This window comes from Eleutherodactylus coqui, chromosome 1, assembly GCF_035609145.1.
Source record: "Eleutherodactylus coqui strain aEleCoq1 chromosome 1, aEleCoq1.hap1, whole genome shotgun sequence".
Lineage (NCBI taxonomy): Eukaryota > Metazoa > Chordata > Amphibia > Anura > Eleutherodactylidae > Eleutherodactylus > Eleutherodactylus coqui.
Window position 1 is genome coordinate 267,849,447 of NC_089837.1, and position 23,693 is coordinate 267,873,139.

Genomic DNA, 23,693 nt, shown 5'->3' on the forward strand with positions numbered 1-23,693 from the left:
TAATTAATGCACAATGTACATTACAAAGTGCATTAATATGGCCATACAGAAGTGTATAGACCCACTTGCTGCCGCGGGACAACCCCTTTAAAGCATAATCTGAAATCAAGTTTTGCTCCTAGCAGCAACATAGGCCTTTGTTTATTCTTTATTTTAAGCGTGTCTATATTAACTGTTCGTCCAGTTATAACTGTACTTGCTCACCCCCTATTTTCATGACTTAGTCCCAGGTCACTGTCTACTCTATCTTCTCCTCTATTTCTGTGGTTGCCCTCCCCTATTCCCTAGTTTAAGACTTCCTGAACCTTCTAGCCATCTTCTCAAGCAGCACTGCTGTAACATTTTTCTGTCCATTGAGATACAGCCTATTTCTACAGTAGATCCTGAAACCTACAGCAAGGTTGGCCCGGTTCTCCAGGAACCCAAACCCTTCTTTCCTACACCAGCTGTTGAGCTTTCTACACCAGCTGTTAACATCCCTAATCTCCCTCTGCTTTTCTGCCATAGTACAGATAGTAATTCAAAAAATACTACTTCGGAGGTCCTTGCCCTAAGCCTATGGCCTAGTTCCCTGAAATTATTTTGTGGACCTTCAACCTACCTCTATCTTTGTCACCAGTGTGTACCATGACTGCTGTGTCTCCACCAGCCCCTCGCAGTAATCAGTCAATCAGATCAATTTCACAGACAAGACAACACACTGATGATCCTGACAGACCGCCCTGTTTGCCCCCCTAATAATTGCGTCTCCCACTATCAGGGCCTGTGTATTCTGTCTTGTGCTCCTATTCCCCTTTTTACTGGAGCAGACATCCACTTGGCGGTTAGAGGGCATGCCATTATGTGGCAGTGCTAGGCCTGTAATGGCATTCCCCTAATCTGTCAACTTTGAAAACTTGTTGGAGTGTGCCTCACTGAGACTCTTCCCTCTATCCCTCCTTCTAACTGTCACCCAGCTAGCTGCCTGATCATCCTGCATTCCCATGCTACCATCCACCCCAGCAAATTTCTGCTTAGTCAGCAGCAACCTCTTTTCCATATAGCCAATGGATCTCAGTGTTGCAAGCTGCTTATTTAGATCCAGGATCTGGACTTCCAAACATGTAACATGCACACATCTTATACAGTATGCACCCTTGAATTGCTGTTCAATGACTGTATACATGGCACAAGATGTATATACCCTGGACAGCTTTGTCAATCATAAAGCACATTGTAAATCGTACAGATAGGTTAGATAAAAGTAATGTATACAAGTGAAAATTAAAATAGATAAACAAGTATAAGTGAATCTCTTCTACAGTCCCTGAATTTAAAGTCACTGTCACTTCCAAACAAGACGCGCTGGATCCGTAACCCTGAAAAACGCATGTAGCTGCACATTAAACAATGGCAAACAATAACCTAAAATAAAGCCTGCAAGACTCTCTGAAATACACACATTCCTGTCTATTCCCAGGGAATCGGTCAGGAAATTCAAGTTTTGGCTCCTTACCTGGAACCACCAAAATCGGATGCCGCTGTTTAATCCAAGTGACTTCCCTTGTCAGCACCCTTAGCTGGTCTGACAAAACCTCAATAGGATCCATACCAGATATAAGCAAAAGGTATGCCACCGAGGAAGGGCTCATGCCCACAACCGTGACGGACTCTGCCAACAGAATATCGCAGCGGAGTCCGCCACGGTGCCCCCCAAAACCACCATTCTTACCACTCCAGATCCACCATACGCGTACCGCATGGAGGGCCGGCGCACATGCGCAGTACAACACATGATGCGCTGGCAGTGTCAGATGACATGGTGGGTGGGGCCGCGTTTTCTGACACTGGTGTCTCCAACCATTTCTGCCGACCCTGCTGCCTTACACTGACAGTTAGTTGTCTTCTTTGCCTTACATTATTAAATGTTAATGCTGCCATTTTACAGTGGTATTATGGCAGCATTTACAGGTAATAATGTAAGACTAAGAAGAGAACTAACAGTCAGCTTAAGGCAGCAGGGCAGGCTGACATTGATCCACGGTGTGCTGCTATGACCTCGCAGCCTTGACTCTATCAGAAGCTAGGGGTGTGAGAGGGGCCTTCCTCCTGTCAAACCCCTAGCTTCTGGTGGCATCAAGATACACTAATACCGACCTGTACCAGGTTACTAGAAAGGAAGTGATCCCAGAACCGCAGCAACAGTCACTTAATCTCAAGTCACATACTTAAGAAATAGCGCACTTTAGAATACACACTTTAGAGCTGCTGTAGCTAAGGAGATCCTGTATGGTACATCAGCTGAGCGGCTTAGATACATCAGCTCGGCAGACAGTATCACACATGACAGTTGCCCTAGCAGTAATACTGACCCGAGTAGTTGCCCCAGCAAAAAAGTGACCTCCATAGTTGCCCCAGTAGTAATAATAACCCCCCCCCACAATTGCCCCAGCAGTAATAGTGATACCCCACAATTGCCCTAGCAGTAATACTGACCCCCAGTAGTTACCCCAGCAAAAAAAAAGTGACCCACAGTTGCTCAGCAGTAATAGTGACCCCCCCACACAATTGCTCCAGCATTAATAGTGACCCCCAATAGTTGCCACAGGAGTAATAGTGACTCCCAATAGTTGCCCCAGCAGAAATAGTGAGCCCTAAATAGTAGCCCCAGCAGTAAACTGACCCCCAATAATTGCCCCAGAAGTAATAGTGATCTCCAATAATTGCCCCAGCAGTAATAGTGACCACCAATAATTGCACCAGCAGTAATAGTGACCCCCCAATAGTTTCCCCAGCATAAATAGTGACCTCCAATAGTTGACCTAGCAGTAATGGTGACCCACAATAATTGCCCCAGAAATAATAGTGACCCCCAATAGTTGCACCAGTAGTATTAGTGACCCCCCAAAATTGCCCCAGTGCATATAGTGACCCTGAATAATTGCTCTAGCACAAATAGTGACCCACAACAATTGCCCAAGCAGTAATTGTGACCCTCAATAATTGCCCTAGCAGTAATTGTGATCCCCAATAATTGCCAAGCAGTAATAGTGACCCACATTAGTTGCTCCAGCAGTAAGTGACCCCCAATAATTGACCCAGCAGTAATAGTGACCCCCAATAATTGCACCAGCAGTAGCAGTGACCCCCAAAAGTTGCACCAGCAGTAATAATAACCCCCATTAGTTGTCCCAGCAGTAATAGGGACCCCCAATAGTTTCTCCAGCACTAATAGGGACCCCAATAGTTGCCCCAGTAGTGATAGTGACACCACCCAACCCCCTTGACACTGCTCCCAGTAGTAATAGTGACACCACCTGCCCTCCAGCCCCCTTGACACTGCTCCCAGTAGTAATAGTGACACCACCTGCCCCCCGACTCACCCGACACTGCCCCCAGTTGTAATAGTCACACCACCTTCCACTCTCCCGACACTGCCCCAGTAGTAATAGTGACACCACCTGCCCCTCCCCACACTGCCCCCAGTAGTAATAGAGACACCACCCACCCCTGTCCCCAGTAGTAATAGTGACACCACCCCCCTGACACTTCCCCCAGTAGTAATAGTGACACCACCCACCCCCCGACACTGCCCCCAGTAGTAATAGTGACCCCCACTTACCCTTCAGCTTAGGGAAGTTGGCCAGTGGACGCTGCTGTCTGGATCAGCTTCAGCATGGACTTCTGAGTGAACTGCACATGCACGAAGAATCAGTTGAAAGTTCCCGAGTAGAGATGAGCGAGCGTACTCGTCCGAGCTTGATGCTCTTTCGAGTATTAGGGTACTCGAGATGTTCATTACTCGAGGCGAGCAGCACGCGATGTTCGAGTCAATTCCATTTCCTTCCCTGAAAGTTTTGCGCCATTTTCTGGCCAATAGAAACGCAGGGAAGGCATTACAACTTCCTCCTGTGACGTTCCAGCCCTATCCCACCCCCCTGCAGTGAGTGGCTGGCGAGATCAAGTGACCCCCGAGTATTTAAAGTGGGGCCGCCCACGGCTCGCCACAGTCACACACTGGGAGAGGTCAGGGACAGTGCTGGTGCTGCTATAGGGAAAGTGTTAGTGTAGGATTCTGTGTACAAGAAGCCCAATGGTCCTTCTTAGGGCCACATCTGACCGTGTTCATTACTGTTGTGGCTGCTGGTAGCAGTTTTGCAAATTTTTTTTTTTTGTATATCGGGCGTGCAGCCCCATTACAGCTATAGCGTTCTCAGGCTGCAGTCTGTACTACATAGTATAGGGACAGCGTTGCTGAGATAGGGAGAGTGGTAGTGTAGGATCCTGCGTACAAGAAGCCCAACAGTCCTTCTTAGGGCTACCTGTGACCGTGTGCATTTTACAGGTTGTCTGATGGGAGTTGTAGTCCATCACTATTGCACAGCTAGGCCTGTTTGCAGCCTTCCGTATAATTTTTTTCTGGCTGCAGTTAGCGTTACATAACCGCTGTCAGCCTCCAACTGTACGCCAAAAATTCCAAAAATTTTTACACCGCTCTGTGTCTGCCATCAACTTCACGCACAGCGTACGACGACAGCCCCTGATAGAGGGAAAGTCATATACACGCTATGTAGCCGGTATTCTTTTTCAAAAAATTTTTTAAATAAAAGCTCCTTCTTATGGCTACCTGTGACCGTGTGCATTTTACAGGTTGTCTGATGGGAGTTGTAGTCCATCACTATTGCACTTAGCCCTGTTTGCGGCCTTCCTGACTATTTTTTTCTGCCTGGAGTTTGCCTTACTATACCGCTCTCAGCGACAAAGTCTACGCACATAATTCCAAGATTATTTACACCGGCCTGTGCCTGCAGTGAATTTGACGCTCAGCGGAAAGCCAACACAGGTACTTATAGAGGCAAAGTGATATACACAGTATATAGCCTGTCTTCTTTTAAAAAAAAAAAAAAAAAGCTCCTTCGTTAGGCTACCTCTGACCGTCTGCATTTTACAGGGTGCCTGGTGGGAGTTTTGGTGCATCACTGTTGCATTGCTAGGCCTGTTTACGGCCTACGATTCCGGTCTCTGCAAGAAAGTGTAAGCATATAATTCCATAATTATTTACAGCAGTCTGTGTCTGCTCTATTCGTAATCCACCAGGCTGAGGGGTAGGGGTCGAGGATGTGGACGCGGCCGAGGATGCGGAGTTCCAAGTGAGGGTGTGGGCACAGGCCGACTTCCTGGTCCAGGTGTATCCCAGCCGGCTGCTGCGGGATTAGGAGAGAGGCAAGTTTCTGGGGTCCCCAGCTTCATATCACAATTTATGGGTCGACGCGGTAGACCTTTATTGCAAACAGAGCAGTGTGAGCAGGTCCTGTCGTGGGTGGCAGAAAATGCATCCAGCAATGTATCAGGCACCCAGTCTTCTACGCAGTCCACTGTTGAAACTCTGAATCCTCTGGCTGCTGCTCCTCCTTCCTCACAGCCTATACTGCTGCTACAAAAATGGTACTGAGGTCTGCATATGCTTCTGCTACATAAATGTTACAGGGGTCTGCTGATACTGCTGCTGCAGAAATGTTACAGGGGTCTGTGTATACTGCTGCTAGAGAAATGTTACTGCGGTCTGCCTATACTTCCACTACAGAAATGGTACTGGGGTCTGCCTATACTGCAGCTACAAAAATGTTACAGGGGTCTGTCTATACTATGGGTGCACTAAGTCTTCCCATCGCGGTCTTTTACCTATGTGGCACAAATAATACAGTGACTGAGTAGGCCAGAATTGCTGGCCGAGGCCAAGTTGCTTGGTGGGGCGAAACTCTCCCATGGTTGGGCACTCCGATTTCTTCCTGTGTAATACCATCTTTGTGCACTTACAGCATAGGCTAGGCCAAGGAACTCAAAGACTGTCCCTTCCAGTGTTGAGCTATCTATGTTGCGACACATGGATTTCCCGTTGCTATGTAACTCAGGGCACCTTGGGTCCCATAGGTGGAGGCTTGGAACCGAGCCTGACCCTGGGCCCGCTAATGTGCTTCCCACACAGACTATTGCGGTCCTGCTCATGGTATCTTGGGCTTGTAATGCCACCTCCTCCTCCTGCTTGGGGTCAGGGGATCAGCACTGGGCATCATGTATTTTCTCCCGTGTTGCCACCATTATCTGAGACACTGGTTTGGGCCAAAGAAGAGGAGCGTTACTGCATTGATGAGACCTTCACAGCTGTACTAGCATCGGAGTCTGCCCTATGCCCACGATTGCTGAGGGTGTGTGCAGAGGCCTAGGTACTCGGCACAGTGAAAGTCTGGCATGTTTGGCATTTCTTCGTGTTTATTTGTGTCTTTGGGTTCCTTTGGCTCGCCTACGCTGTGGGTGCACAAAAACTTCCCATAGCGATGATTTACCTGTCCGGCACAAAATCACTGACTGACTTGGGTAGGATGCATAGTGCAGATGGCTTTCCCCTTGCGGTGTCGATAGAGCTATCCGACACCTAGACAGAATGAATACTGTGTGGGCACATGGACTTCCCATTGCTATGTCAGTCGCGGCACCTTGGGTCTCACAAGGTGTTTGCTGGGACCGAGCCTGGCCAAGGGCCCGCTCACATCCTTCCCACACAGGCTACAGTGGGCCCTGGTCATGGTTTCTTGGCCTTTGAAGGCCACCTCCTCCTCCTGCTTGGGGTCAGGGGATCAGCAATGCGCATCGTGAATTTTCTCTCGCGTTACCACAGTTATCTGAGAAACTCGTTTGGGCCAAAGGAGAGGAGCGTAACTGCATTAATGAGATGTTCACTGCTGTACTAGCATCAGAGTCCGCTCTATGCCCGTGATTGCTAAGGGTGTGGGCAGAGGCCTATGGCCTCGGCGCACTTTAAGTCTGCCATGTTTGGGCAGTCTGATTCCTTCATATTTAATGCTGTCTTTGGGTTCCTTCGACTCGCCTATGCTGTGGGTGCACACAGACTTCCCATAGCGGTGATTTCCCTGTCCTGCACAAAGTGACTGACTTGGGTAGGGTTCATAGTGCAGATGCCTTTCCCCTTGAGGTGTCGCTAGAGCTATCTGAAACCTAGACAGAATGAATACTGTGTGGGCACATGGACTGCCCATTGCTATGTCAGTCGCAGCACCTTGGGTCTCACAAGGTATTTGCTGGGACCGAGCCTGGCCAAGGGCCCGCTCACATCCTTTCAACACAGGCTACAGCGGGTTCCTGGTCATGGTTTCTTGGCCTTGTAAGGCCACCTCCTCCTCCTGCTTGGGGTAAGGTAACCAGCAATGCGCATCATGTATTTTCTCTCGTGTTACCACAGTTATCTGAGAAACTTGTTTGGGCCAAAGGAGAGGAGCGTAACTGCATTAATGTTACAGGGGTCTGCCTATACTTCAGCTGCAGAAATGTGACAGGGGTCTGCCTATACTGCTGCTACACAAATGTTACAGGGGTCTGCCTATACTGCTGCTACACAAATGTTACAGGGGTCTGCCTATACTGCTGCTACACAAATGTTACTGGGGTCTGCCTATACTATTACTACAGAAATGTTACTGGGGTCTGTCTATACTGTTACTACTGAAATGTTACTGGGGTCTCCCCAGACTTCTGCAACATAACTGTTACTGGGGTCAGCTTATACCTTTGCTACAGGAATATTACAGGTGTCTGTGCATAATACGGGTGCACTAAGTTTTCCCATCGCGGTGTTCTACCTTTCTGGCCCCCCAAAAAACACTGACTGACTAGGGCATGGAGTGTGGGCCGAAGCCAACATGTATTTTCCCCTTACGTTACCACAGCTATCCGGGACACTGCAATGGGATTTCTTTATGTACCTTCTCTGGGTTCGAAGTCTGCTTCCTGCCTACGATTGCTGAAGCTGTTGGCCGAGGCCTATGTCCCGGGGGAACTGCAACGGCGCCAGGTTGGGCCTGTGGAACTTTTTCCTGGCTAATCCAGTCTTTGGAGCGGTGAGAGAAAACGTAAGTGATTTAATGAGACCTTCACAGGTGTACTAGCATTGAAGTCCACTTCATGCCTACGATTGCTGAAGCTGTGGCCCGAGGCCTATGTCGTCGGTGCAGTGTAAGTCTGCCATGTTTGGCCACTCTGATTTCTTTATTGTTCATGTCTTGGGTTGTGTTGGACCCACCTATACTGTTGGTGCACACAGACTTCCCATCGCGGTGTTTGACCTGTCTGACACAAATACACTGACTAACTTGGGTAGGGGGCAGAGTGCAGATGGCTTTCCCCTTGCGGTGTCGATTGAGCTATCTCACACCTAGACAGAATGAATACTGTGTGGGCACATGGATTCCCCATAGCTATGTAACTCATGCCCACGTTTGCAGCTCCTGACGGTGGTTGGCACTTTATTGAAATGAAGATCGAACGTCAATTTCTCATTGATTCTCAACTGCATTGTGGGCTATCGCCCCGTCCCTTTTAAAGCGGGTCGTTACCTGGCCCTGCCAACCCTCTGCAGTGTATGCCTATGGTTCCTCTTCATCGCAGAGGCACTTATAAATATACATGAGGGTGGTGTGGCTATGAAGTGAGCGTGTGGCATGAGGGCAGCTGAAGGCTGCGCAGGGACAATTTTGTGTGGGCTGCGGACGCAGGGTCGTGCGCGGGGAGGGGGGGTTGGGCAGCATGTAACACAGGAGAAGAAGCAGCGGTGTGTCCCGCAGGCAGTGATTGTGCTTGGTTGGAGGTAGTGTGGTGCTTAGCTAAGGTGTGCCTTGTAATAAGGGTTTGTCCAAAGTAAAAATTGTTTGGGGGGGGGGGGCCCACTCTTGCCGCTATTGTGGCTTAGTGGGACCTGGGAACCTGAGATGCAGCCCAGCATGTTGCCCCTCGCCTGCCCTATCCGTTTGTGTCGTTTCCATCACTTTCTTGGGTTTTCCAGACTTTCACAAATGAAAAACTTAGCGGAGCATGGGTCATATACAAAAATGATCGAGTCGCCCATTGACTTCAATGGGGTTCGTTACTCGAAACGAACTCTCGAGCATCGCCAAAAGTTCGACTCGAGCAACGAGCACCTGAACATTTTGGTGCTCGCTCATCTCTATTCCCGAGCTGACAAGTGCTACTGCGCCTGTGCAACAAGAAAAGAAGACCTGCTGGAGAATTTTTCATATCCAGGGACGATGAAATGTTAAGCATGGGGGGGGGGGGGGGGGCACCTGTATAGGTAAGTATATCATTTCTGTATGGCTCATTTACAAAGTACACAGTATATTACAAATTGCTTTGTAATGGCCATACAGAAGTGCATATATGCACTTGTCACGGCCGGACAACACCTTTAAAGCCCTGTTTTCTTCCCATCTACAGGTGTAGTGGCCCAGAACACAATCCTGGAACCCTCCATAAATGTCATACATGTTTTGTCCTATATAGATGCACTGTGCAAAGCTTGTACTGTGATATCCAGTGTGCGTGCTGCGGCGCTTGAGAGGTTAACAGTTATAAAATTACTGCCTACATGTAGATGTTTGTCTTGTCATGTGGTACAAGGGAGGTTGTAAATGTGGGTGTTTGAGAGCGGGAAGATGTCTTCCATCTTGCCTGCTAACACAGAGCCACATGGAAGCACCTTCAGCTTCCATGTAGGTGAAGATGGAGGAAGAGGAGAGATATTCCATAGTGTTTGCAGTGTGGCTGTAAATAGAGTGAGTCCCACCATGAGAGAGAGAGAGCCTTACAAAATGTTCTAAACAGGTAGCAGTTCATACTACAGGCTTTTCCTGTGCATCCGTCCATAGTTAGGATCACCGCACAGAGGTACTTTACTGTGTCATACCCATGCGCCTGCCATGCGGGGTGTTTATTGTCTAAGCCTTTTTTTAATAATTGTCTGCCTGTCTGCGGAGTGACCCCTACCCCCTTCCTCCTCTGCAGTGCTCCCAATCCAGGACCGGTGACATACAGATAGCGTGGACTGTAGGACCGTATTCATCCTGTGTATCCTCCCTACCTTTGAGCTGTAGCCTGCTAACGTTTTACAGTGAATTGTACCTGCATTACCTGTTGTAAAAGTTTATTATTTAAGTAAAAGTTATACCGGGCCCTAACTGTTCCTGGGGACCCGAGGTACTATACACAAGTCTCTGTGTTCATTTCTCCGCCGCGTAGCATACCGGTGCGTGGGAACGGTGGCGTCACGAGTGATCAGTACTACTACTTCCCCCATCCCGTTTATTGGCATTCTCTATCATAGGGGTGTCGAGGCTGGCCTGGGATCCTACTCTGGCCTTGGCTGCTTATCATCCCTTCGGGAGCAGAGCCTGGTAAGTGCAACCGTGACAAGCCAGCACTTATCCGTCCAAGCTCTACATGTTAGCCAGGTGCCCAGGGTCACCCCTCTGGGGTGTTGCACAGCAACCTGGAATTAATGGCACTTTAAAATAAATAATAATATAATGGTCTTTCAATTTACAATAGCTCAGGAATAGATATAATAATTTCTAAATATAATAGCCCTTGCCAGGCCATTGTATATTGAAATCACATGTTAAATTAACATACAATGTCATAGGCAGTGCAAATCTGCAGCACGTACATTCTGCTGAAATATCCAGCCACTAAGTATGGGTATGTCACTGGTAAAACACCAGTATTATTGAAGTGCATGCACTGATTGGCTGCATAGTAGTGCAATACTGTACAATAAATACTACATGAATTGATCTGCTCTTGTGTGCACTCTTCTTATTGGTTATGTACACTGTGTACTGTACTTAACCCTGAAGTAGCTCCAATCCTCTACATAGAAATGGATTTTTCTGCATGCAGACTTGAAATGCACACAAGGAAGAATAAAAGTGACATATCACTTCTTGACACAGATTTTGTATTTTGCAAAACACACACAGATTTTTTTTTCATTGACTGTACTAATTCTGAATGTGGATCAGCAGCTCTAACAAATGAAATTTGTGTCAGAAATTTGTGGCAACCCTGCCGATTTCTACTGTGGATTTTTATTTTAATTTACCCCATGAGGGCTCGGTCAGATGATATCTGAGCGTTTTTCCACGCAGAAAAAAATGCGCACTGCGTGCGTAGCAAGACATATGCGCCTACAAAGGAAAAAATATATGGGTGGCAAAGGACATGGTCAAGTGGATTTTTTTCCACACGCGGTACATTTTTTTTCTGTGTAGAAAAATGCGCGGACATTCACTTGTTTGACCGAGCCCTCAGAATAGTCTAAGAAACCAAGCGATGCAGTGGAAAGTTACATATGGAATCTCACCAGCAGACATGAAAAGAAATTGTGCAGAGGGGCCATAAACTGAGATTTTGCACTACTATCCTTTAGCTGCAGCCCTTAGCTTTAAATAGAGCAACAGAGCAGTATGGTGACAGTACAGCGCAAAACTGTGCTGAGATACTGTTTGGTGCGGTTTCATATTGATTGTTAGGTGTTTTACCTACAAAAAGCATAGCCAATAATAATCAATTTACAAACTGTGCCAACATGTTTAGACCTTGTTTAAACGGGCGACAAAGTCACGTGATTTTGTCGCGTTGCTACAAATCACAAGTATGTGAAGGCCATGCTTTCTTATGAGTTAATTCACATCTGCGATGTTTTGTAGTATGCGACATTCTGACAGTTTTGAAGCATGTTTTGTAGCATGCGACTCGTGAGGCTTTGTAGTCTGTGTTTCCCTATGGAGCCTTCCTCTCTGTTGCATCGCATCGCACGAAAACGTGATTTTCGTGCGGTGCATTGCAACTTTGACAGTAGGAAATCCTACTGTCAAAGCCATAAACTACGCTCTAACTGCAGAAAAAAATATGTGCTGTCATCTCCAGTGCGTCTTCACCCCGACACTATTTTCCTTCTTTTCTTCTGGCCGGGGATTGAAAAATCCCCGCCTCCTGGAAGCACTGCCTCTGATTGGCTGACGCTTAGCCAATAACAGCCGTTGCTCGATAAACCAATCACAGCCATTCATCAAGTGCTGGCTCTGATTGGCTAAGCATCAGCCAGCGCTTCCAGGAGGCGGGGATTCTTCAATCCCCGGCCAGAAGAGATGAAAAACAGTACCAGGGACCGCTTCTAAGGTGATGTATACTTTTTTTCCCCTGCAGTTAGGGCTCGCATTTGGCGCTACAAAGTCGCTCAACTTTATAGCACCACATGCGACTTTGTAGTGCTACAGAATCGCGGTATAACCACGAGAAACCGCAGCAAAATGCACGGATCAGTAATGTGATATTGCTGCAATTTCCTCGCGGTGATGCCGTGTCGCCCGTGTGAACGAGGCCTCAGGACGTATTTCAGCAGCATCACGGCTGCACAGAAACTGCACTGTGGAGACTCACCCTCAGATTTCGAGATTTAGACCGCACAACGTAGGAATAAAATTAAAAGAGGTTAAGTTAGGCTATTTGCACACGTACGATTTTAAAGTTGTGCCCAATCTTCTTGGGTGCAACTTGCATTGGAGAGATCACAGACATCCCATCCATGTGCAATCTTTTGTACGGGACCCCACAGTTTTTGACTAAAAATTGGACACGAATAGGGCATGTTGCAATTTTTTTTTACTTGCACTTTCTGTCTGAAAAAAAAAATCCCATGAGCACACACATTGTTGCCTAATTTTTGAGCAGTTTTTTTGGTCTAAAAATCGGACAGAAATTTCATGCTTGTAGAAATCCCTGTGCATCAACTTGTTAATCAATGTGTGATGGAAGCACTAAACTTTATATTTGCCCTAAAGGCAGGAAGACCTAGATACACTTCTGTACTGTGGCATGGGACAATGGCATAATTGGTAGGGCATCCTTTTTTAAAATCTTTTTGTTTTTAGGAAGTAGAAATGTGTTTACTTTTAAATTTAGAAATGTGGAGCTCTTTGCTGTAGTAGTTGTAGGATGAACTACATCATGGTCCATTGTATGTTATTAAAAGCAACTGTCCTTCGAACTACTTTATGCACTCTGTTCCAGCTTGTGATTGAAAGATTTCAGGTAATATGCCTTAGAAGTAAAGCTTTCACATGTGCTCTGTGTGGCAACCTGGGGGTACTTGCTATTTAGATCGCCATCCTTGCCAATCAGCAGGGTTGGTACCATGTGCAACAAGGCTCAAGAGACTCGAATCTCTTAAAATTCTGGCATCTGCCAGCTTTTATTTCATATGACAGCAGTCATTTCTAAAACTTATCAGGACTCAGGGTTTAAAACCCACAGGGTCTCTGTCACTATCCTCTACCCGGGGGGTTTAGAGGGCATTCTCCTTTGTGAAAGACCCAGACTGGTACACGCTGGACTTTAGGCTCCCAGTCCTGATGCTACCGATACTGCTCAAACCTCTCTCTTTGGCTGGCAGCCAGCTTCACTATAAGCGTGGCAGGAACTGATCCTTTTATGTTATTTCCTGCCACACCCACAGGTGTTCTCTCTCTCCTTTTCTGGTACAAGAATGCCTATCTACACCCCTTTACAGGCCATTCTGTGTACTGCCCTTCTACATATGGTACAGACATACAGTATATGAGTCAAAATGTTAAGAAAAATGTACATTATGAAATATACCAGAAGATATAGTGAGGCTACATATAAATGTGTTCAATCCATATTGGAAAAAGCCAAGGCGTGGTTGAGCAATGGTTTTCTGCTCGTTTGCACATGATTTTGTCATGGATCTGCACAAAATTATCCTCTTTTCAATGAGACTAATCCTTATGTGAATTTCCCAATGCAGATTACATATCACAAAAAATGACATGCCATTTCTTTTTTTTCCACAAGCTAATCCCACCTGCTAGCTGTAACTCTCCAGGGGGAGCTGCTCAGAGCCAAACATGACAGTGGAAGCACAGCAATCAGCCAAGCATCTCTGTCCCTTTGTTTCAGTGATTGGTGCATGTTTCACTTGGAAACCGCTTAGGAAAACATTTGGCATGTCACTAAAGACTCAATGATGATTTTAATATCATTTAACGCTCAAAATGTCAATTTGTGATTGTTGCAAACCAAAAAAAATATTTTCATATTTCATTTGTGACTGACTGACATTTTTACAAATAGTTAGGCATGAAACACAATAGTTAAAAGAATTTACCATGTTTCTACTAACAGTGATGCTACATCCACATGGGCGAGTGCGGTATCGTGCCGAGAAATTCTATTAAAAAATGCCTTGCATCACCTCTGTAAAATTGCAATCTTTAGTCGCGTGTTTGATTTCAATGAGAAATATCACAAGACACCCCCATGCACTCCGCAAGACATGCGAGTGCCATGCAATGTCTTTTAAGATCTCAATGAAAACAATGTGTGAGGCATTCTGTGGGAGCGCCCAAAGATAGAACATGCTGCAATTTTTATTCTCACCGCATCTCTGCGAAGAAAAAAAAAAGACTCCTGTGATTATGTCCATTCAAAAAATAGGGTTCATATTCTAGCGAGTTTGGGGCGTTTCGCAACACATTAAACTCCTGCAAGATTCTCGCCTGTGTGAATATAGCCTTAACCCCTTGAGTGGCACGCCCGGAAATTTTCCGGGAGGAGCTCCACTGCCCATAGTGATATACCCCGGAAGATTTCCGGGCTATGTATCACTAAGGGAGCTGCAGAGCACAATGCCACAAGCTGTGGCAGTGTGCTCTGCCTGCACAGACCCACAGAGAACAAAGCAAGGGCTTTGAAAAACCAGCAGAAGATATTGCCGATATGTCGGCAATCTCCTGGTTTGTTTACAGGTTGCCATAGAGACCATCGGCTTGTCAGAAGCAAGCCGATGGTCTCTGTGGCAGGGAGAGCTGGTTGTTAGCTGTCAGAGGACAGCTAGGTACTAGCTCTTACAGCAGAGATCAGAGAAAACCTCCGATCTCTGCTGTGTTAACCCTTTACATGCTGCAGTCTATGTGACTGCAGCATGTAAAGGGCTGTCACCATCGGACCTCCGGAATGTGATCAGGGGTCCTGATGGGTCCCTGTGGAAGTCCCCTAAAGGGACAAAAAAAAAGAATTAAAAAAAAAAAAAAAGTTAAAAAATTATAAAAAAAAATAATAAAAACACTTGTCTCCCTTTACTTTGTAAAAAAATCAAAAATACAATCACACATGTGTTAACCATGCGTCGTAATGACCCAGAGATGGAAGTTAATACATTATTTAACCCCTTAGTGACATGGCCCCTTTTTTTCTTTTTTCCCAATTTTTTTTCTCTCCCCCCTGTTTAAAAAATCACAACTTGTCCCGCAAAAAACAAGCCCTCATATGGCCATGTCAATGGAAAAATGAAAAAGTTATGGCTCCTGAGACGCAACTGCAAAATTAGTTGAAATTCAATGATTTTAAAAAACCTGCCCTGGTGGGCATGACAGGGTGGTAGGAAACCCGCCACTCAAGGGGTTAAAGGCTTTTTTCACGCAATTTGTTTTTCATAACTTTTCAATGCCTGTAAAAAATGCTGTGGATTTCACATATTTTACATAGTATTTTTTATGCATACTCACAGCATGTTGAATTTTGTCTAACAGTTAGAAACTGAAAAAATCCCAGAAACAGAAAAATCCGTGATTGTAGACTTTTCCATAATTCACTATAGACATTAAAAGAATGAATATCTGACCATAGAGTTTTAGACTTTCAAAAAGTTATTATAAACACCAACAAAAATGCTGCACAAAATACTCCAAAACGTTGTGTATCCAGCCAAGAAAACTGATATACTTTTGTAATTCAAAGAAAGTGCATAATTTAGATGATAAATTAAAAAGTGCTGAGTTAATACAATGTATAAAATGGAAAAAGGAGAATAAGTGATAAAAATATGAAATAATGTACACTAACATACATCTATTTCTATTTGCTTAATGTGTGCAGGTAAAACAGACCATACCTGTAGATGTTGTGTAGCTGTTGTAGTGGTAAAATGAGACATATAAAACATTCAGCTCTTATATTCTCAGTGCAAAAACACAAAAGATAACATACACTACACTTTATTTCGATTGGCTGGATGTTTCTATTCTTGGTTATCATTTGACCACTTCACAATTGAAAGCACTCACCATATAAGTGCACATGTTGCAGGGACAAAATGCTAAAACAAAAGCTGCACAGACAATCTATGACACCAGGTTTTCCTAATATGGAACTATTAGTCTCTCAAATGCAAGTAATATAATAAATAGAGTATTAGCTGTGCAGAATATATACCGTATGTTTAATAACACTGATTTACAATATTTTCTAACACACATGCAAGCATTGCATTGATGACATTCTGTAATCTTGTGGCTCAGTTTGAACACTGAGCAATCTGCAGTGCTCCAATATTTAGAGCAGTATTTATAGCTCATGCTGTCCTAGACACTTAAACCAATTAAGTCTCTATTAGGACAATAGAGGTAATTTATCAATTGCATTTACCGTCACACACATTTTTCTGGAATATATCTTGAAGAAATCACCTTGTAATCGCAGGCAGATTTAAAAACATTTTCCTCCACTTTTCATCCTTGAAGAGTGGCTGTGAACAAGGGACAGTTGAGTCTTAATTTTCAGTAGAATGGACTGTATTCTCCCAAACCTGCTACTCAATATTCTTTACTGGAGAGTCCATATCCATAATTTTTTTTCTTCCATAATATAGTCAGAAATGTTTGCCCTAGCCTAGACTAACCCAAACCAAAATAATTGGCTCGTCATAAATGCTAATCTAAATATAATAGCGTAATGCTAATTAATGGTAAATACAGTTACTGAATAATACAATTTTAGGGCTCTTTTACATGAGTGCATATACAGCGCTGGCGAAAAAAACATTTGCTCGGTGGAGGCGTTTATGCGCCCGAAAAGACATTTTTACCCTCTGAACTTCAGCTTATATATGCTTTCTCGCCCGTTCACACGACCATTGTTTCATGGGCGTAAATACGGCGAGAAGTGTGCATGATCAGTGCACAGGAAAAGGGAGAAAAGGGTTAATGACTGCCCCCACCCACATGGCGTAGCAATTTTGTAGGACATACGTGCTCTATGTCTCTCTCCAGCATCTAGGACTGGTTGGGGCGGCCGCTCACATAGCGTTCATGCTAGCGGTGAAAGTATAGATTGTGGAATTCATAATGATGTTGTGGCGTGGCTATCTCATATCTGTTTCTGCGCTGCACGGAAAAGGAGGCAGGGCAAGGCCGCAAGCATAACTCATAATGCCCTTCGGGCAAATTTTTCTGAGCTTAGGAGCCACAGAGTGACACGCTTTTGGGTGCACCCTCTACTTCAGGAGCGCCAGAGTGCAGACCATTTCCTGGAGCTATATGAGGGTTTACAGCGGCATCCTGACCAGTTCACTTTGTTCTGCCAGCTCACTGTCTTTCAATTTGACCTTCTTTTGGCGGCAGTGCGCCCGACACTTTTGCGCTGTGAAACAAATATGCGCGATTGTGTCTCTGTCACAGAAAGATTGCTGATCATCTTGTGGTACATAAGTAATGGAAAGTATGTGTGTCTGTTTTTCGGAAGAGCATTTTGCATAAGCCAGTCTCCTGTTACGCTCCAAAGTAGTGCATCCTCTTGATTGACATATATAAAAGTGCATGTGACGGCCAAACCCACTGTTAATGGTCCTGTGTTTTATTGAAATACGGTAACTGTAATTGGCCCCAAAATTATAAATAGTGTTGTGTACAGATGTCATATTCAATGGAGCTTGCGACAGTTGCAGTATGTGACATTCCATGACTTTGTCCCTTTTCCTACAAATGCGGCCTTGTTGCTTTTTTTTCCCTCTCATAATTCTTTTACATACGTATGCGGGTGGGGGTGTGGGTAATGTTTAAATAGCAGTGTGCTTAGTGTGGTGCCTGCAAAACCCCTTTGGCAACCACTGCTATAACCTGCACTCCTATACGTGTGTTGTTAGCTCTCGGTTGTGCCGTATTTGCCCCCACCCTTTAAGCAAATTTGCATGTGCTGGCGGGTGTTGTTTGGTTTGGCCAAATGCGGCAAACCCTAAAAGGTTAGAGGTGGTGCATAGATTTCAATGCAATGTGATCAGACTAGATAGGGGAACCTGTCTCTATTTCGTTTCATGACTAAGCTTTGCCTTTTCCCTTGTGTTTGCAGATTCCTGGCTACTGGCAATTCCTATGTATCACTGCATCTGGAGTTTCAACGCAGAATTGCCACGATTTCGGACATGGTCCCGAAAAATGTCTTTGCCTCTGAGAGCACCTGGTCCCGAAAGTCCTGGAACCTCCAACACGAGAGGGATGGCAGGATATTGCTAGGGGGTTTTGGGAGAATGCGCAGTTTCCCAACTGCATTGGGGCCCTGGACAGGAAACACATTTGTGTCCAAAAACCACCACATTCAGGGTCCTGCTACTTCAACTACCGCCATTTTTTTTCTGTGGTCCTTTTGGCGGTGGCGGATAGCAATTATTGCTTCTGGATAGTTGATATTGGGACCTATGGAAGTGCTGCTGAAGCTCGCGTCTTCAGTGCTTCTAGAATGAATAGGCAGCTTTTGGCTGGCCAGCTTGCTTTTCCAGAACCATGCATTCTTCCTGGGCTGGCTGGCCCATCTGCTCCTTTTTTGTTTGTAGCAGATTTGGGTTTTGGACTGTCTAATCATGTCATGCGTCCCTTTGGTCGCAGGGACATGGATACCAGGAGGCATGTTTTCAATTATCTTCTCACGCGTGCCCAGCGTTATGTAGAATGCACCTTTGGAATACTTATGAACAGGTGGCGGGTCTTCCACAGAGCCATTCAAGTGGCGCCGGACAACATGTGCGCGGTAATTAAAGTGTTTGTGGTGCTGCATAATTTTTGCCGGCAAAGCAATGCTGTTAGGAATGCAGCTGACGCTTAACTCACCACTTTCCACGCGGAAGTGCAGGATGAATCAAGGCTGCATGGTCGGCCAGCTGAATCCTCTCTGTGAGTGCGAGAGCAGTAGAGATGGGTGAACGTACTCGTCCGAGCTTGATACTCGTTCAAGTATTAGCATGTTCGAGATGCTCGTTTCTCGAGACGAGTACCACGCGATGTTCGAGTTACTTTCACTTTCATCTTTGAGACGTTAGCGCGCTTTTCTGGCCAATAGAAAGACAGGGAAGGCATTACAACTTCCCCCTGCGACGTTCAAGCCCTATACCACCCCCTGCAGTGAGTGGCTGGCGAGATCAGGTGTCATCCGAGTATATAAATCGGCCCCTCCCGCGGCTCACCACAGATGCGTTCTGACAGAGATCAGGGAAAGTGCTGTCTTGCTGGAGTTGCTATAGGGAGAGTGTTAGGAGTATTTTAGGCTTCAAGAACCCCAACGGTCCTTCTTAGGGCCACATCTAACCGTGTGCAGTAGTGTGGAGGCTGCTTTTTGCAGTGTTGCACATTTTTTTTTTTTGTATATCGGCCGTGCAGAGCATTGCGCCCTGCAGTAATTATACACAGTCCAGGGCCAGTAGTGGTGGTGAGCCAGGGGCAGAAGACATATTTATTGAATATAGGCAGTGGGCCTTTCCAAAAACATTTGGGGAAAAAAATCTATTTGGGCTGCCTGTGACTGTCCTCAGTGTACTGGGTCTGTGCTGGGGGTAGTTGTCCTAATTCATACGCAGCTAGCTAAGTGTTACAGCAGGCTTACGCAAAATTATTTCCTGGCTCTGTGTTGGCTGTTACATCACCGCTGTATTCCAGTCCACAGTACAACAGTCTGCAGTTATTTTACATACTCCAGGGCCAGTAGTGGTGAGGCAGGGACAGAAGACATATTTATTGAATATAGGCAGTGGGCCTTTCCAAAAACATTTGGGAAAAAAAATCTATTTGGGCTGCCTGTGACTGTCCTCAGTGTACTGGGTCTGTGCTGGGGGTAGTTGTCCTAATTCATACGCAGCCAGCTAAGTGTTACAGCAGGCTTGCGCAAAACTATTTCCTGGCTCTGTGTTGGCTGTTACATCACCGCTGTATTCCAGTCCACAGTACAACAGTCTGCAGTTATTTTACATACTCCAGGGCCAGTAGTGGTGAGGCAGGGACAGAAGACATATTTATTGAATATAGGCAGTGGGCCTTTCCAAAAACATTTGGGAAAAAAAATCTATTTGGGCTGCCTGTGACTGTCCTCAGTGTACTGGGTCTGTGCTGCGGGTAGTTGTCCTAATTCATACGCAGCCAGCTAAGTGTTACAGCAGGCTTGCGCAAAATTATTTCCTGGCTCTGTGTTGGCTGTTACATCACCGCTGTATTCCATTACACAGTGCAACAGTCTGCAGTTATTTTACATACTCCAGGGCCAGCAGTGGTGACGCAGAGAGAGAAGACATATACAGTGTATATAGGCAGTGGGCCTTTCCAAAAACATTTGGGAAAAAAAATCTATTTGGGCTGCCTGTGACTGTCCTCAGTGTACTGGGTCTGTGCTGGGGGTAGTTGTCCTAATTCATACGCAGCGAGCTAAGTGTTACAGCAGGCTTGCACAGATTTATTTCCTGGCTCTGCTGTGCGTTCCGTAAGCGAAGTCAGCCTCCAACCACAGGCCAATAAGCGGCACATTTAATTACAGCGTTCTGTTTCTGCACTACTGGTAATACACCATGCTGAGGGGTAGGGGTAGGCCTAGAGGACGTGGACGCGGGCGAGGACACGGAGGCCCAAGTCAGGGTGTGGGCACAGGCCGAGCTCCTGATCCAGGTGTATCGCAGCCGACTGCTGCGGGATTAGGAGAGAGGCACGTTTCTGGCGTCCCCACATTCATCTCACAATTAATGGGTCCACGCGGTAGACCTTTATTAGAAAATGAGCAGTGTGAGCAGGTCCTGTTGTGGATGGCAGAAAGTGCATCCAGCAATCTATCGAACACCCAGAGTTCTGCGCCGTCCACTGCTGCAACTCTGAATCCTCTGGCCGCTGCTCCTCCTTCCTCCCAGCCTCCTCACTCCATTACAATGACACATTCTGAGGAGCAGGCAGGCTCCCAGGAACTGTTCCCGGGCCCCTGCCCAGAATGGGCAGCAAGGGTTCCGAATCTTCTTCCACTGGAGGAGTTTGTCGTGACCGATGCCACCTTTTGAAAGTTCCCGGGGTCCGGGGGATGAGGCTGGGGACTTCCGGCAACTGTCTCAAGACCTTTCAGTGGGTGAGGAGGACGATGACGATGAGACACAGTTGTCTATCACTCAGGTAGTAGTAATTGGAGTAAGTCCGAGGGAGGAGCGCACAGAGGATTCGGAGGAAGAGCAGCAGGACGATGAGGTGACTGACCCCACCTGGTTTGCTACGCCTACTGAGGACAGGTCTTCAGAGGGGGAGGCAAGGGCAGCAGCAGGGCAGGTCGCAAGAGGCAGTGCGGTGTCCAGGGGTAGAGGCAGGGCCAGACCGAATATTCCACCAACTGTTTCCCAAAGCGCCCCCTCGCGCCATGCCACCCTGCAGAGGCCGAGGGGCTCAAAGGTCTGGCAGTTTTTCAGTGAGAGTGCAGACGACCGACGAACAGTGGTGTGCAACCTGTGTCGCGCCAAGAACAGCCGGGGAGCCACCGCCACCAGCCTCACCACCACCAGCATGCGCAGACATATGATGGCCAAGCACCCCACAAGGTGGGACGAAGGCCGTTCACCGCCTCCGGTTTGCACCGCTGCCTCTCCCCCTGTGCCCCAACCTGCCACTAAGATCCAACCCCCTTCTCAGGGCACAGGCACTACCGTCTCCTGGCCTGCACCCACACCATCACCTCCGCTGTCCTCGGCCCTATCCACCAAGGTCTGTCAGCGCACCGTCCAGCCGTCGCTAGCGCAAGTGTTGGAGCGCAAGCGCAAGTACGCCGCCACGCACCCGCACGCTCAAGCGTTAAACGTGCACATAGCCAAATTTATCAGCCTGGAGATGCTGCCGTATAGGGTTATAGAAACGGAGGCTTTCAAAAGTATGATGGCGGCGGCGGCCCCGCGCTACTCAGTTCCCAGTCGCCACTACTTTTCCCGATGTGCCGTCCCAGCCCTGCACGACCACGTCTCCCGCAACATTGACCGCGCCCTCACCAACGCGGTTACTGCCAAGGTCCACTTAACAACAGACACGTGGACAAGCACAGGCGGGCAGGGCCACTATATCTCCCTGACGGCACATTGGGTGAATTTAGTGGAGGCTGGGACAGAGTCAGAGCCTGGGACCGCTCACATCCTACCCACCCCCAGAATTGCGGGCCCCAGCTCGGTGGTGGTATCTGCGGCGGTGTATGCTTCCTCCACTAAACCACCCTCCTCCTCCTACGCAACCTCTGTCTCACAATCAAGATGTGTCAGCAGCAGCACGTCGGCAGCAGTCGGTGTCGCGCGGCGTGGCAGCACAGCGGTGGGCAAGCGTCAGCAGGCCGTGCTGAAACTACTCAGCTTAGGAGATAAGAGGCACACGGCCCAGAAACTGCTGCAGGGTCTGACAGAGCAGACCGACCGCTGGCTTGCGCCGCTGAGCCTCCAACCGGGCATGGTCGTGTGTGACAACGTCCATAACCTGGTGGCGCCTCTGCAGCTCGGCAGCCTCACGCACGTGCCATGCCTGGCCTACGTCTTTAATTTGGTGGTTCAGCGCTTTCTGAAAAGCTACCCACGCTTGTCAGACCTGCTTGGAAAGGTGCGCCGGCTCTGCGCACATTTCCGCAAGTCCCACACGGACGCTGCCACCTTGCGCACCCTGCAACATCGGTTTCATCTGCCAGTGCACCGACTGCTGTGCGACGTGCCCACACGGTGGAACTCTACGCTCCACATGTTGGCCAGGCTCTATGAGCAGCGTAGAGCTATAGTGGAATACCAACTCCAACATGGGTGGCACAGTGGGAGTCAGCCTCCTCAATTCTTTACAGAAGAGTGGGCCTGGTTGGCAGACATCTGCCAGGTCCTTGGAAACTTTGAGGAGTCTACCCAGATTGTGAGCGGCGATACTGCAATCATTAGCGTCACCATTCCTCTGCTATGCCTCTTGAGAAGTTCCCTGCAAAGCATAAAGGCAGATGCTTTGCGCTCGGAAACAGAGGCGGGGGAAGACAGTATGTCGCTGGATAGTCAGAGCACCCTCCTGTCTATATCTCAGCGCGTTGAAGAGGAGGAGGAGGAGGAGCATGAGGAGGATGAGGAGGAGGGGGAAGAGATAGCATGGCCCACTGCTGAGGGTACCCATGCTGCTTGCCTGTCATCCTTTCAGCGTGTATGGCCGGAGGAGTAGGAGGAGGATCCTGAAAGTGATCTTCCTGGTGAGAAAAGCCATGTGTTGCATACAGGTACCCTGGCACACATGGCTGACTTCATGTTAGCATGCCTTTCTCGTGACCCTCGCGTTACACGCATTCTGGCCACTATGGTTTACTGTGTGTACACACTGCTCGACCCATGGTATAAGAAAAACCTTTCCACTCTCATACCCGAAGAGAAAAGGGGTTCGAGAGTGATGCTATACCACAGGACCCTGGCGGACAAACTGATGGTAAAATTCCCATCCGACAGCGCTAGTGGCCGAAGGCGCAGTTCCGAGGGCCAGGTAGCAGTGGAGGCGCAGAGATCATGCAGCATGTACAGCACAGGCAGGGGAACACACTCTAAGGCCTTTGACAGCTTTCTGGCTCCCCAGCAAGACTGTGTCACCGCTCCCCAGTCAAGGCTGAGTCGGCGGGAGCACTGTAAAAGGATGGTGAGGGAGTACGTAGCCGATCGCACGACCGTCCTCGGTGACGCCTCTGCCCCCTACAACTTCTGGGTGTCGAAGCTGGACACGTGGCCTGAACTCGCG

The 23,693-nt window shown here is 47.4% G+C and overlaps 1 protein-coding gene across 1 annotated transcript in view; it reads right to left on the reverse strand.

The window, feature by feature from the left end:
• The window catches only part of LOC136611720 (troponin T, cardiac muscle isoforms-like), a 465,566-nt gene extending 449,760 nt beyond the window's left edge, over positions 1–15,806 (reverse strand). The window contains exon 1 of the mRNA XM_066591524.1: positions 15,800–15,806. The gene's annotated coding sequence lies outside the window, so the exon portion shown is untranslated. The remainder of the gene's footprint in view (positions 1–15,799) is intronic.
• Between the last annotated feature and the right edge of the window lie 7,887 nt (positions 15,807–23,693).